Source organism: Somniosus microcephalus, chromosome 10, assembly GCF_052327205.1.
Source record: "Somniosus microcephalus isolate GS21.2 chromosome 10, FLI_Smic_1.0, whole genome shotgun sequence".
Classification (NCBI taxonomy): domain Eukaryota; kingdom Metazoa; phylum Chordata; class Chondrichthyes; order Squaliformes; family Somniosidae; genus Somniosus; species Somniosus microcephalus.
The window spans coordinates 111,258,394-111,270,480 of record NC_140996.1 but is presented as its reverse complement, the minus strand read 5'-3'; positions in this window follow the sequence as shown (position 1 = coordinate 111,270,480).

The following is a 12,087-nucleotide window of genomic DNA, read 5'->3' as shown; positions in this document are numbered from 1 at the left end:
AACGTCTGTGGTAGGTAAAATTTTGGAGTCCATTATTAAGGAGAAAGTAACAGGACATTTGGATAATCATAATTTAATAGGACAAAGTCAGCATGGTTTTATGAAGGGGAAGTCATGTTTGACAAATTTGCTGGAGTTCTTTGAGGAAGTAACATATAGGGTGGATAAAGGGGAACCAGTGGATGTAGTGTATTTAGACTTCCAAAAGGCATTTGACAAGGTGCCACACAAAAGATTATTGCTTAAGGTAAAAAATCACGGGATTGGGGGTAATATTCTGGCATGGATAGAGGATTGGCTATCTAACAGAAGGCAGAGAGTTGAGATAAATGGTTGATTCTCAGACTGGCAATCAGTAACTAGTGGTGTTCCGCAGGGGTCAGTGCTGGGTCCCCAACTCTTTACAATCTATATTAACAATTTGGAGGAGGGGACCGAGTGTAACATAACAAAGTTTGCAGATGATACTAAGATGGGAGGGAAAGTAGTGAGTGAGGAGGACATAAAAAACCTGCAAAGGGACATAGACAGGCTAAGTAAGTGGGCAGAGATTTGGCAGATGGAATACAATACTGGAAAGTGTGAGGTTATGCACTTTGGCAGGAAAAATCGTAGAGAAAGTTATTATCTTAATGGCAAGAAACTGGAAAGTACTGAAGTACAAAGGGATCTGGGGGTCCTGGTGCACGAAACTCAAAAGGTTAGTATGCAGGTGCAGCAAGTGATTAAGAAGGCCAATGGAATGTTGGCTTTCATTGCTAGGGGGATAGAATATAAAAATAGGGAGGTATTGCTTCAGTTGTACAAGGTATTGGTGAGACCGCACCTGGAATACTGCATACAGTTTTGGTGTCCATACTTAAGAAAAGACATACTTGCTCTCGAGTCAGTACAAAGAAGGTTCACTCGGTTAATCCCGGGGATGAGGGGATGGACATATGAGGAGAGGTTGAGTAGATTGGGACTCTACTCATTGGAGTTCAGAAGAATGAGAGGCGATCTTATTGAAACATATAAGATTGTGAAGGGGTTGGAGCGGGTGGATGCGGGGAGGATGTTCCCGATGATGGGTGAAACTAGAACTAGGGGGCATAGTCTTAGAATAAGGGGCTGCTCTTTCAAAACTGAGATGAGGAGGAACTACTTCACTCAGAGGGTGGTAGGCCCATGGAATATGCTGCCCCAGAAAGCTGTAGAAGCTACATCATTACATAAATTTAAAACAGAAATAGACAGTTTCCTAGAAGTAAAGGGAATAAAGGGTTACGGGGAGCGGGCAGGAATTTGGACATGAGTCTAGGTTCGGATCGGACATGGCCCTGTGGGTAGCGGAGCGGGCCCAGGGGCCATGTAGCCTGATCCTGCTCCTATTTCGTGTGTCTAATTCTGTTAAATTCAGGAGATGGTTCTGTGATAGTAGATTGGCGGTTAGGATCAGATCAGCCATGATCTTATTGAATGGCGGAGCAGGCTCGAGGGGCCGATTGGCCTACTCCTGCTCCTATTTCTTATGTTCTTATGATGCAGAACTATGTAAGATCAGGAGTTTGATTAAGATCCACCCTGTCAAACACGAATGCCACGAGGTAGGGAGTCAAAGGTTGATGGGAATAATATTACAAATTCCTAGTCTCATGAATCGAACTAGGCCCAACCCCTTATTTAGGATAGAAAATATAGGAGTAGTACAAGGGAATACTATTACCCAATTTCTCACGGCACCACAATGCTTAGTACAATTAGGAAAACTAACATGGATTGAACCGAACTTTCAGGGATACAATACAAATGAGGATGCCTTTGTCTGTCCATGCAGTTTATATGAACATTCAGTATTTGCAGGGAAATGGTGTTCGGGAAATTGATGGGATTGAAGGCCGTTACATCCCAGGGCCTGATAATCTACATCCTAGGGTACTTAATGAAGTGGCCCTAGAAATAGTAGATGCATTGCTGGTCATCTTCCAAAATTCTATGGACTCTGGAACAATTCCCATGGATTGGAGGGTAGCTAATGTAACCCAACTATTCAAAAAAGGTGGTAGAGAGAAAACAGGGAATTATAGACTGGTAAGCCTGACATCGGTAGTGGGGAAAATGCTAGAGTCCATTATAAAAGATGTAATAGCAGAGCACTTGGAAAACAGTGACAGGGTTGGACAAAGTCAATATGGATTTACAAAAGGTAAATCGTGCTTGACTAATCTACTGGAATATTTTGAGGATGCAACTGGTAGAATAGGTAAGGGGAACCAGTAGATGTGGTGTATTTGGACTTTCAGAAGGCTTTCAATAAGGTCCCGCATAAGAGATTAGTGTGTAAAGTTAAAGCACATGGGATTGGGGGTAAGATACTGACTTGGATAGAGAACTGGTTGGCAGACAGGAAGCAAAGAGTTGAAATAAACGGGTCTTTTTCCGAGCGTCAGGCAGTGACTGGTGGGGTACCGCAGGGATCGGTGCTAGGACCCCAGCTATTCACAATATATATTAAGGATCTAGACGAGGGAACTCGATGTAATATCTCCAAGTTTGCAGATGACACAAAGCTGGGTGGGCGTGTGTGTTGTAAGGAGGATGCCGAGAAACTCCAGTATGATTTGGACAGGTTGGGTGATTGGGCAGGGGCATGGCAGATGCAGTATAATGTGGATAAATGCGAGGTTATCCTCATTGGTGGCAAAAACAGGAAGGCGGATTATTATCTGAACGGCAATAGATTGGGAGAAGGAGAAGTGCAACGAGACCTGGGTGTCCTTGTGCACCAGTTACTGAGGGTAAGCATGCAGGTGCAGCAGGCGGTTAAGAAGGCAAATGGTATGTTGGCCTTCATAGCAAGAGGGTTCAAGTACAGGAGCAAGGATGTCTTGCTGCAGTTGTACAGGGCCTTGGTGAGACCACACCTTGAGTATTGTGTGCTGTTTTGGTCACCTTATCTGAGGAAGGATGTCCTTGCCATGGAGGGAGTGCAGCGAAGATTCACCAGACTGTAACCTGGGATGGCAGGAATGACGTATGAGGAGAGATTGGGTCGATTGGGCTTATATTTGCTGGAGTTTAGAAGATTGAGCGTATAAAGTGCGGGTGTATCTGTGAGTATACAGAGCGGGAGATTCTGACGTATGAGGAGAGATTGGGTCGATTGGGCTTATATTTGCTGGAGTTTAGAAGATTGAGCGGGGATCTCATTGAAACTTACAAAATTCTAACAGGACTAGACAGACTAGATGCAGGGAGGATGTTCCCGATGGCGGGGAAGTCCAGAACCAGGGGTCACAGTCTAAAGATAAGGGGTATGCCATTTAGGACAGAGATGAGGAGGAATTGCTTCACCCAGAGAGTGGTGAACCTGTGGAATTCTCTACCACAAAAGGCAGTTGAGGCCAATTCATTAAATATATTCAAGAAGAAGTTAGATATATTTCTTAAGGCTAAAGGGATCAAGGGATATGGGGAGTAAGCAGAGACAGGGTACTGAATTTGAATGATCAGCCATGATCTCATTAAAAGGCAGAGCAGGCTCGAGGGGCCGAATGGCCTACTCCTGCTCCTATCTTCTATGTTTCTAAAGGATACCTGTGGATATGGTTGGAATGAAGAAAGTTTAAACTGTACCATGGAAGTAACAGGCCCCTCAGATGTAAGAACTAGAACAGCCTACGTACGAGAAGGGAGATATTGTTTTACCACTTTAGAAAACTCCTAAAATCATGAAACACTTGAATGTTCAATAACCCCCTACTCTATTACCCCTACAAAGACTACAGTAATAGGAGGAAGAATTCTCTTTGTAATAGCCTCACATGGCCAACAAGTACTACAAGTAGAAGATAATTTAAAAATAAATCTAGTAGAGTATGTCACAAGATTCGGATATGACATCTCTGAGTTACCTGAAGCATTAACCGAGCTAATAAGTTAAGTGAGCACCTCTCAACGCCATTATTATACGTTGGTGCTAGGAAATAAAGACATAGCCGAGGAAATTCCAGACATCGAGTTTCAGACTCACTGGTGGGATATAGGAACAAATATGGAAATTTCTCCTTGGATTAGAATAATTTCCCATGTCCTTGTCATAGCCCAACTCATAGTATTAATATGGCTACAACTATACACCTGCTACCTGAAATGCCTGATGTCTAATACCCAATCACATTTAAATATGATCACAACCCAAAATACCTCAGAGTTGCACAAATGAAAGAGAACTAATCCACATGTAAGAGTTTAGTTTTGAGGGGTCGGCAAATGCCTTGTCCTCAAGATAGGGATTTGTAGGATAGGGTGTATCTGTATGATTAGTGAACATTTTTGTATAACTATAATATGTGAAATTGTATGTTAAAAGGCTAAAAGCCTGTATAAAATGGCGAATGGCTGAGAGAAAAAGCAGAATGGGAAATTATGCCAACCTGACTGAAACTGCCGTGTTTTCAATTACTGAAGTAATGAAATATAATGCTAAGTTTATGGAGATTGTCAGGAATGTGGTATTCAGTAATGTGATGGAAAAGAGATAAGAAAAGAGAAGAGAGAGAGAAATTGAAGGCACCCCTCAGTGATAGCACTATAAAATGGACAGACTGTTTAGACAACATCTTGGGAAATGGTCTTTGGAAAGAGAGCATCTAAAGATAAAGGGCACTTTGATATGCACAAAGCGAGACCTAGTGGGATCAACAAGGTCAGAAAACATGTACCAGGTGTCAGATAGCTGATTGCAGTCATGTAGGCAAAGGAAGGGAACGTGTATAAAGATACAGATATTGAACACTGAAGGCAGCGGGAACCAAGAATCAGAGTTGGAGGAGCGTCAGTCAAGAGAAAAGAGCAAGAGAATAAAGAGACCGCGCCACAGTCACTCGGAAGGAACGCCGAGGCTAAACGAACAAGACTGTGACTATCTCCTTGTTAAGTATTACTTCTTTGTACTGGATGTTAATGCTTAATAAACCTGTTTAACTTCTACACAATATACCTGTACCCAGAGTGGTTTGTGTAGTCACGGGCAAATTATTATAAGAGCTTTTGGAAGCTACAAAGAAGGCGGCTCACCACCACCTTCTCAAGGGCAACTAGGGATGGGCAATAAATGCTGGCATTGCCAGCGACGGCCTGATCCCACAAACAAATAAAAAAATGATGCCTTCTCCAGGTTGCCACATGAGGACTCGTGTGTTGGGAGTGAAGGTGAGATTTTCACGGTAGGTGCAATTGACAAAGACTTTCCTGTGAATGCAACTGAGATTGCAGATGAGACTCAAAAGCACTCAATATTGAAAAGAGTGTATGAAAGCACCTTGACTGAATGGACTGATCAGTGTATGGACACAGAGTTGAAACCATTCCATAACCGTCGTACTGAGTTGTCTTGTGAGCAAGGTTGTATCAAGGGCTGAAACAGAGTGGCGGTACCTACTACTTAGAGAGATAGAATTCTGGCTGAACTTCATACTGAACATCCAGGGATCGTCAGTATGAAATCAATTACAAGAAGCTTTGTTTACTGGCCTGAATTGGACAGTGATTTTGAATCATTTGTCAGCAAAGTGGATTGAAGTGAAACATAGGTTCAAACAAGTCTGACATAGAAACAGGATCGTCTTTAAGTTCGGAACCAAAACAAAACAGCTGGAAAATTGGTTCAGCACCAAAACCTTCTGTAAGGAGATCAGGAAGGCTCCACAAGCCTGTTATTAAACGGGATTTGTAGTTCATTTGTAGGATTTGTAGTTCATTTAAAAGACAAAAAAGCCAGGAGTTTTTGTTATGTGGTAAATGTAATGCTGGGACAGGTGGGACCATATTTTTGTTGTATTTGAGAGGGGAATACATACATTTTTTTTTAAGGGGGAAAGCAATGTAATGTATTATCACATGGTTTGTCACATGGTTTGGTATGAGCATGCTCAGTTCGCTCTGGCCTAATAAATCAAGCACATGGACTAACAACTCATTAGGGGAGAAATTCATTATAGCCCCGTTTGGAGTGCTAACTTTTAAAAGTTGAGAAAATTAATGCCAGGCGCTAATGTTTCTAAACTTTAAGAAAAATTGGTTTTGCACTCCAGGAAGGAAGTGGAGCACTAAATCCTTCCTGGAGCGCAACTGGCAGCAGGCGGGGCGGAGACTTCAGCAGTGCGGCACACTGGGCCGTGCAGCACTGCCACGTTCAAAGGCTCCTTCCCTCCCTTACAGGGAAGGGCCATCGCTGCAGGCTCTGCAATTTAAAAAGTACCTACCTGGACCACCAAGGCAGCCGCGATCCTGCGCGATCAGCCCAGCACTCAAGCAGAGTGCCGGGCTGATTGATCGCAGGCAGGAACTCACGAAAAAATCTAGAACAAGAAAAGAAAGGTTTTTTTTAACTTACCTTGTCCACCTCACCTTTAATCATCGTCCCCTGATGTGACCGGCCACCCAACACATTCCTCCTGCAGCGGTCAGTGTTTTCGACCGGCGCAGCTGCAGAGGGCGGAAGTCAATTTCGGGTCCGGGGCGATGCGCACGGAGATGATGTCACGATCTCCAGGCGAAGGAGGTCGGGGCGCAATGGCGCAGCACCACAGTAAAACTCCCGCCAAATATGGCGGGAGTTGATGTCAGCACCGCGCCCTGTCACAAAGCCATTTGCGTCCCGCAAGTACCCCCTGAGTGCACTAATAGGAGGCGCAATGGCACCCAATTTCAACCCCATCATGTCTCTGTCTTTCATTTGTTCTAGCCACATATATTACAAAACCCATAACTAATCTTGAAGACCTCTATCAGGTCACCCCTCAGTCTTCTCTCTTCTTGATAAATGAGGCGAAGCCTGTTCAATCTTTCCTGATAGGTATAACCTCTCAGTTCTGGTATCATTCTGGTAAATCTTTAGTGCACCTTCTCCATTACCTCCATATCCTTTTTATAATATTGAGACCAGAACTGTTCACAATTCTCCAAATGTGGTCTAGCCAAGGTTCTATACAAGTTTAACATGACTTCTCTGCTTTTCAATCTTATCCCTCGAGAAATGAACCGCAGAGCTTTGTTTGCTCTGTTTTAATGGATATGTGCACGATCATTGGCATGTGCTGAAAGCTGAGAGGGGAAACTTGGGAAGTATTGAAGACTTTTCATGGTGTCTGTATTATCCAGTGGCTGAGTAATGGGAAGTCAATAAATATAGTGGCACAAATGTTTATGCTGTGCTCATGTGCCCAGTCTTACATTACCTATCTATCATAAAATTGTTTGTGGCACTGAACTGCTGACCAAGGAGTCATGTATGTGGCATTTAAAGCCATTTGACACTTCCTTCCATCGGGCTGCACCCTCTGCTCCTTCCCTCCAAATGTGTCAACAAACTCCGGGAAGGAGTTTGAACACAGCCTCGTTGTTCTTCTTATTCCTCTTCCTCTAACTGCAACCACAAACCATCAAACCTCTCCACAGATGATCACAGTCCCAGTAGAAGCGGCAGACTTTAAGTCAAACTGCACTACAATAAGTTCGACCTCCCCACACATCTGCACCCAATCACGAGTAATCTTTATCGGGAGCCCGCCCTTACTCAATAAATTTAACTGATCCCAGAAATCACATTGCGGCTAGCGATGCGCATGTGTTGCGAGCGGGATTGCCCTCATGCTGAAATTCCACCAGCAAAATGGCCTAGCGGAAAGCCTAGACACTGGTCTCTGGATTGTTGCCAGCCATTGCTGGGTTGTCAGAAAGAAACGGCAGGATCATTGGTTTTAATAGCTGGTTGGCAACATTGAGTGAAAGAGAATAGCCCATAACTTGCAGTCGGCGGTGAAACCGGCCTTGAAGAAAGCTGCCCACAGAGATCTCGTGATCTCTGTGGTGAGGAGTTTGCCTTTCTTGATGGGGAATTCATTGTAGCACTCTGCAATAGGAATTCCCACTGAAGAGCTGTAGCGACATCAACAAGCTGTCTAAGCAGCCAATCACATTGTTGAATTCTCACAGACAACAAACCAGGAAATGAAAAGCAGTTTTACCTGGACTTTTTAAAAATATCACAGAGACCAAATAAAGGTTGGAACTTTCACATTGGGATAAAGCAGAAGCTGAAATATCATGAACTAACTTTAACATTTTTTTAAAGTTTAAAAAAAATTGTAATTTTTATCATAATGGAGAAATTTGACACTCCAAAAATATAAAAATTAGTTTTTCAGGGACAGAACAGGCTAATCCAGCACTGCGGAAGCAGAGCAGCGAGACAATTCAACCGGACAGGCCCCACAGACAGCATTCAAAAGGGAGGTTGGTGATCAGCTGGTTGGTAGGTCCTCTTCCTTCTCTTCTATACCTTTAAGTTAGTAAGTCCTATTAAATAGTGGTGTAATATATCAGGGCAGAGGGTCTTCATAACTAATAATAAGAAATTTAATTAATTACATAGATATGGGTGAACAGGTGATGTGTTACTATTGCGAAATGTGGGAGCTGGTAGACCCCATTGAGGCTCACGGTGATTACATTTGCGATAAGTGTTTGCTGCTAGAGGAACTCAGGCTCTGTGTTAAAGAGCTTGAGACCGAGCTTCAGACACTGCGACACATCAGGGAGGGGGAGAAATTCCTGGACTCTATGTTTCAGGAGGTAGTCACACCTATGAAATTAATTAATGCAGATGTAGTCCGTGGTCAGGGACAGGACAGTGTGACTATGAGTGAGGCAGGAACAGGGATCCAGGAGGTAGTGTTGAAGGAGCCGCAGCCCTTGCTCTTGTCAAGCAGTTTTGAGGTTCTTACTCCCTGTGAGGGCGGGAGTGGGGACTGCAGGGAGGATGAGCAACCTGGCCACAGCACCGTGGAACAGGGGGCCATTCAAGTGGAGGGAGTAAAAAGAAATGTTGTAGTGGTAGGGGATAGTATTATTAGGGGGATAGATAGGGTTCTCTGCAGTCAAGAGCGGGAGTCCCGAAGGCTGTGTTGCCTGCCTGGTGCCAGGGTTAAGGACATCTCTTCTGGGCTGGAAAGAAACTTCAAGTGGGAGGGGGAGGATCCAGTTGTCATGGTCCATGTTGGTACAGACGACGTAGATAGGACAAGGAAGAAGGTTCTGTTAAAGGAGTATGAGCAGCTAGGGGTGAAATTAAAAAACAGAATCTCAAGGGTAATAATCTCTGGATTGTTACCTGAGCCACGAGTGAATTTGGCTAGGATAAATAAAATTAAAGAGTTAAATGCGTGGCTCAAAGACTGGTGTGGGAAAAATGGGTTTTGCTTCTTGGGGCACTGGTGCCAGTACTGGGACAGGAGGGAGCTGTTCCGTTGGGATGGACTTCACTTGGCCAGTGCTGGGACTAGAGTCCTGGCGAATCATATAACTAGAGCTGTAGAGAGGGCTTTAAGCTAATTAGTGGGGGGGAGGTTTCTAGAGAGCAAATAATAAAAATGACAACGGAGAAGGTCATAGACTTAGGTAGCAGTGGGGGAATTAAAAAACAGAACGTGTCAGGAAGGGACAGAAGGTATGGAGTAAAAGGTAAAGTAGTAAAAGGGGGAAAAACAGGAACTAAGTGTCACAAAACATATTTGAAAGTTCTTTATCTGAATGCACGTAGCATTCGTAACAAAATGGATGAGTTAACGGCACAAATAACTACATATGGGTATGATATTGTGGCCATTACAGAAACATGGCTGCAGGGTGACCATGACTGGGAATTAAACATAACGGGGTATTTAACAATCAGGAAGGGCAGGCAGGAAGGAAGGGGAGGTGGGGTGGCTATGTTAATAAAGGAAGGAATCACTATAATACAGAGAAATGATATTGGGTCAAAGGAGCAGGATAGTGAAACAGTTTGGGTGGAGATAAGGAATAATAAGGGGAAAAAAACACTAGTGGGCATAGTCTATAGGCCTCCAAACAGTTGCAACTCTGTTGGACGGAGTTTTAATCAGGAAATAGTTGAGGCTTGTAATAAGGGAACAGCTATAATTATGGGGGATTTTAACTCTCATATTAACTGGACAAAGCAAATTGGGCAGGGCAGCCTTGAGGATGAGTTCATTGAGTGTATTAGGGATGAGTTTCTTGAGCAGTATGTAACTAAACCAACCAGGGGGCAAGCAACCTTAGATTTGGTCCTGTGTAATGAGACAGGATTAATTAAAAATGTCCTAGCAAAGGATCCCCTTGGAATGAGTGACCATAACATGGTTGAATTCCATATTCAATTAGAGGATGAGAAGATTGGATCTCAAACAAGCGTGCTGAGCTTGAATTAAGGAGACTATGAAGGTATGAGAGCGGAATTGATTAGAGTGGACTGGGAAAATAGATTAAATAGTAAGACAGTACATGATCAGTGGTGTACATTTAAGGAGTTATTTTACAACTTCCAAAAAATATATATTCCACTGAGGGAAAAAAGGTGCAAAAGAATAGATAGCCATCCGTGGCTAAGTAAAGTAATTAAGGATAGTATCCGACTAAAAACAAGGGCACATAAGGTAGCAAAAACTAGTGGGAGGATAGAAGATTGGGAAGTCTTTAAAAGACAGCAAAAAATAACTAAAAGATTGATTAAGAAAGGGAAGATAGATTATGAAAGTAAATTAGCAAAAAATATAAAAACAGATAACAAAAGTTTCTAAAGTTATATAAAAAGAAAAAGGGTGGCTAAAGTAAATGTTGGTCCCTTAGAGGATGAGACCGGGAAAATAATGGTGGGAAACTTGGAGATGGCAAAAACGCTGAACAAATATTTTGTATCAGTTTTTACGGTAGAGGACACTAAGAATATCCCAACACTGGACAAACAGGGGGCTCTAGGGGAGGAGGAGCTCAATATGATTAAAATCACTAAGGAAGTGGTACTTGGAAAAATAATGGGGCTCAAGGTGGATATATCCCCTGGAACTGATGGCTTACATCCTAGGGTCTTGAGGGAAGTGACGGTAGGGATTGTGGATGCATTGGTAATAATTTTCCAAAACTCCCTGGACTCAGCAAAGGTCCCGGCAGATTGGAAAACTGCTAATGTAACACCATTATTTAAAAAGGGTAGTAGGCAGAAGGCTGGAAACTATAGACCTGTTAGCCTAACATCTGTGGTTGGTAAAATTTTAGAGTCCATTATTAAGGAGACAGTAACGGGACATTTGGATAAACATAATTTAATAGGACAAACTCAGCATGGTTTCATGAAGGGGAAGTCATGTTTGACAAATTTGCTTGAGTTCTTTGAGGAAGTAACATATAGGGTGGATAAAGGGGAACCACTGGACGTAGTGTATTTAGACTTCCAAAAGGCATTTGACAAGGTGCCACACAAAAGATTATTGTAAAAAATCACGGGATTGGGGGTAATATTCTGGCGTGGGTGGAGGATTGGCTCTCTAACAGAAAGCAGAGAGTTGGGGTAAATGGTTCATTCTCAGACTGGCAATCAGTAACTAGTGGTGTTCCGCAGGGGTCAGTGCTGGGTCCCCAACTCTTTACAATCTATATTAACGATTTGGAGGAGGGGACCGAGTGTAAAATATCAAAGTTTGCAGATGATACAAAGATGGGAGGGAAAGTAGTGAGTGAGGAGGACATAAAAAACCTGCAAAGGGACATAGACAGGCTAAGTAAGTGGGCAGAAATTTGGCACATGGAATACAATACTGGAAAGTGTGAGGTTATGCACTTTGGCAGGAAAAATCATAGAGCCAGTTATTATCTTAATGGCAAGAAACTGGAAAGTACTGTAGTACAAAGGGATCTGGGGGTCCTGGTGCACGAAACTCAAAAGGTTAGTATGCAGGTGCAGCAAGTGATCAAGAAGGCCAATGGAATCTTGGCTTTTATTGCTAGGAGGATAGAATATAAAAACAGGGAGGTATTGCTGCAGTTGTACAAGGTATTGGTGAGACCGCACCTGGAATATTGCATACAGTTTTGGTGTCCATACTTAAGAAAAGACATACTTGCTCTCGAGTCAGTACAAAGAAGGTGCACTCAGTTAATCCCAGGGATAAGGGGGTGGACATATGAGGAGAGGTTGAGTAGATTGGGACTCTACTCATTGGAGTTCAGAAGAATGAGAGGCGATCTTATTGAAACATATAAGATTGT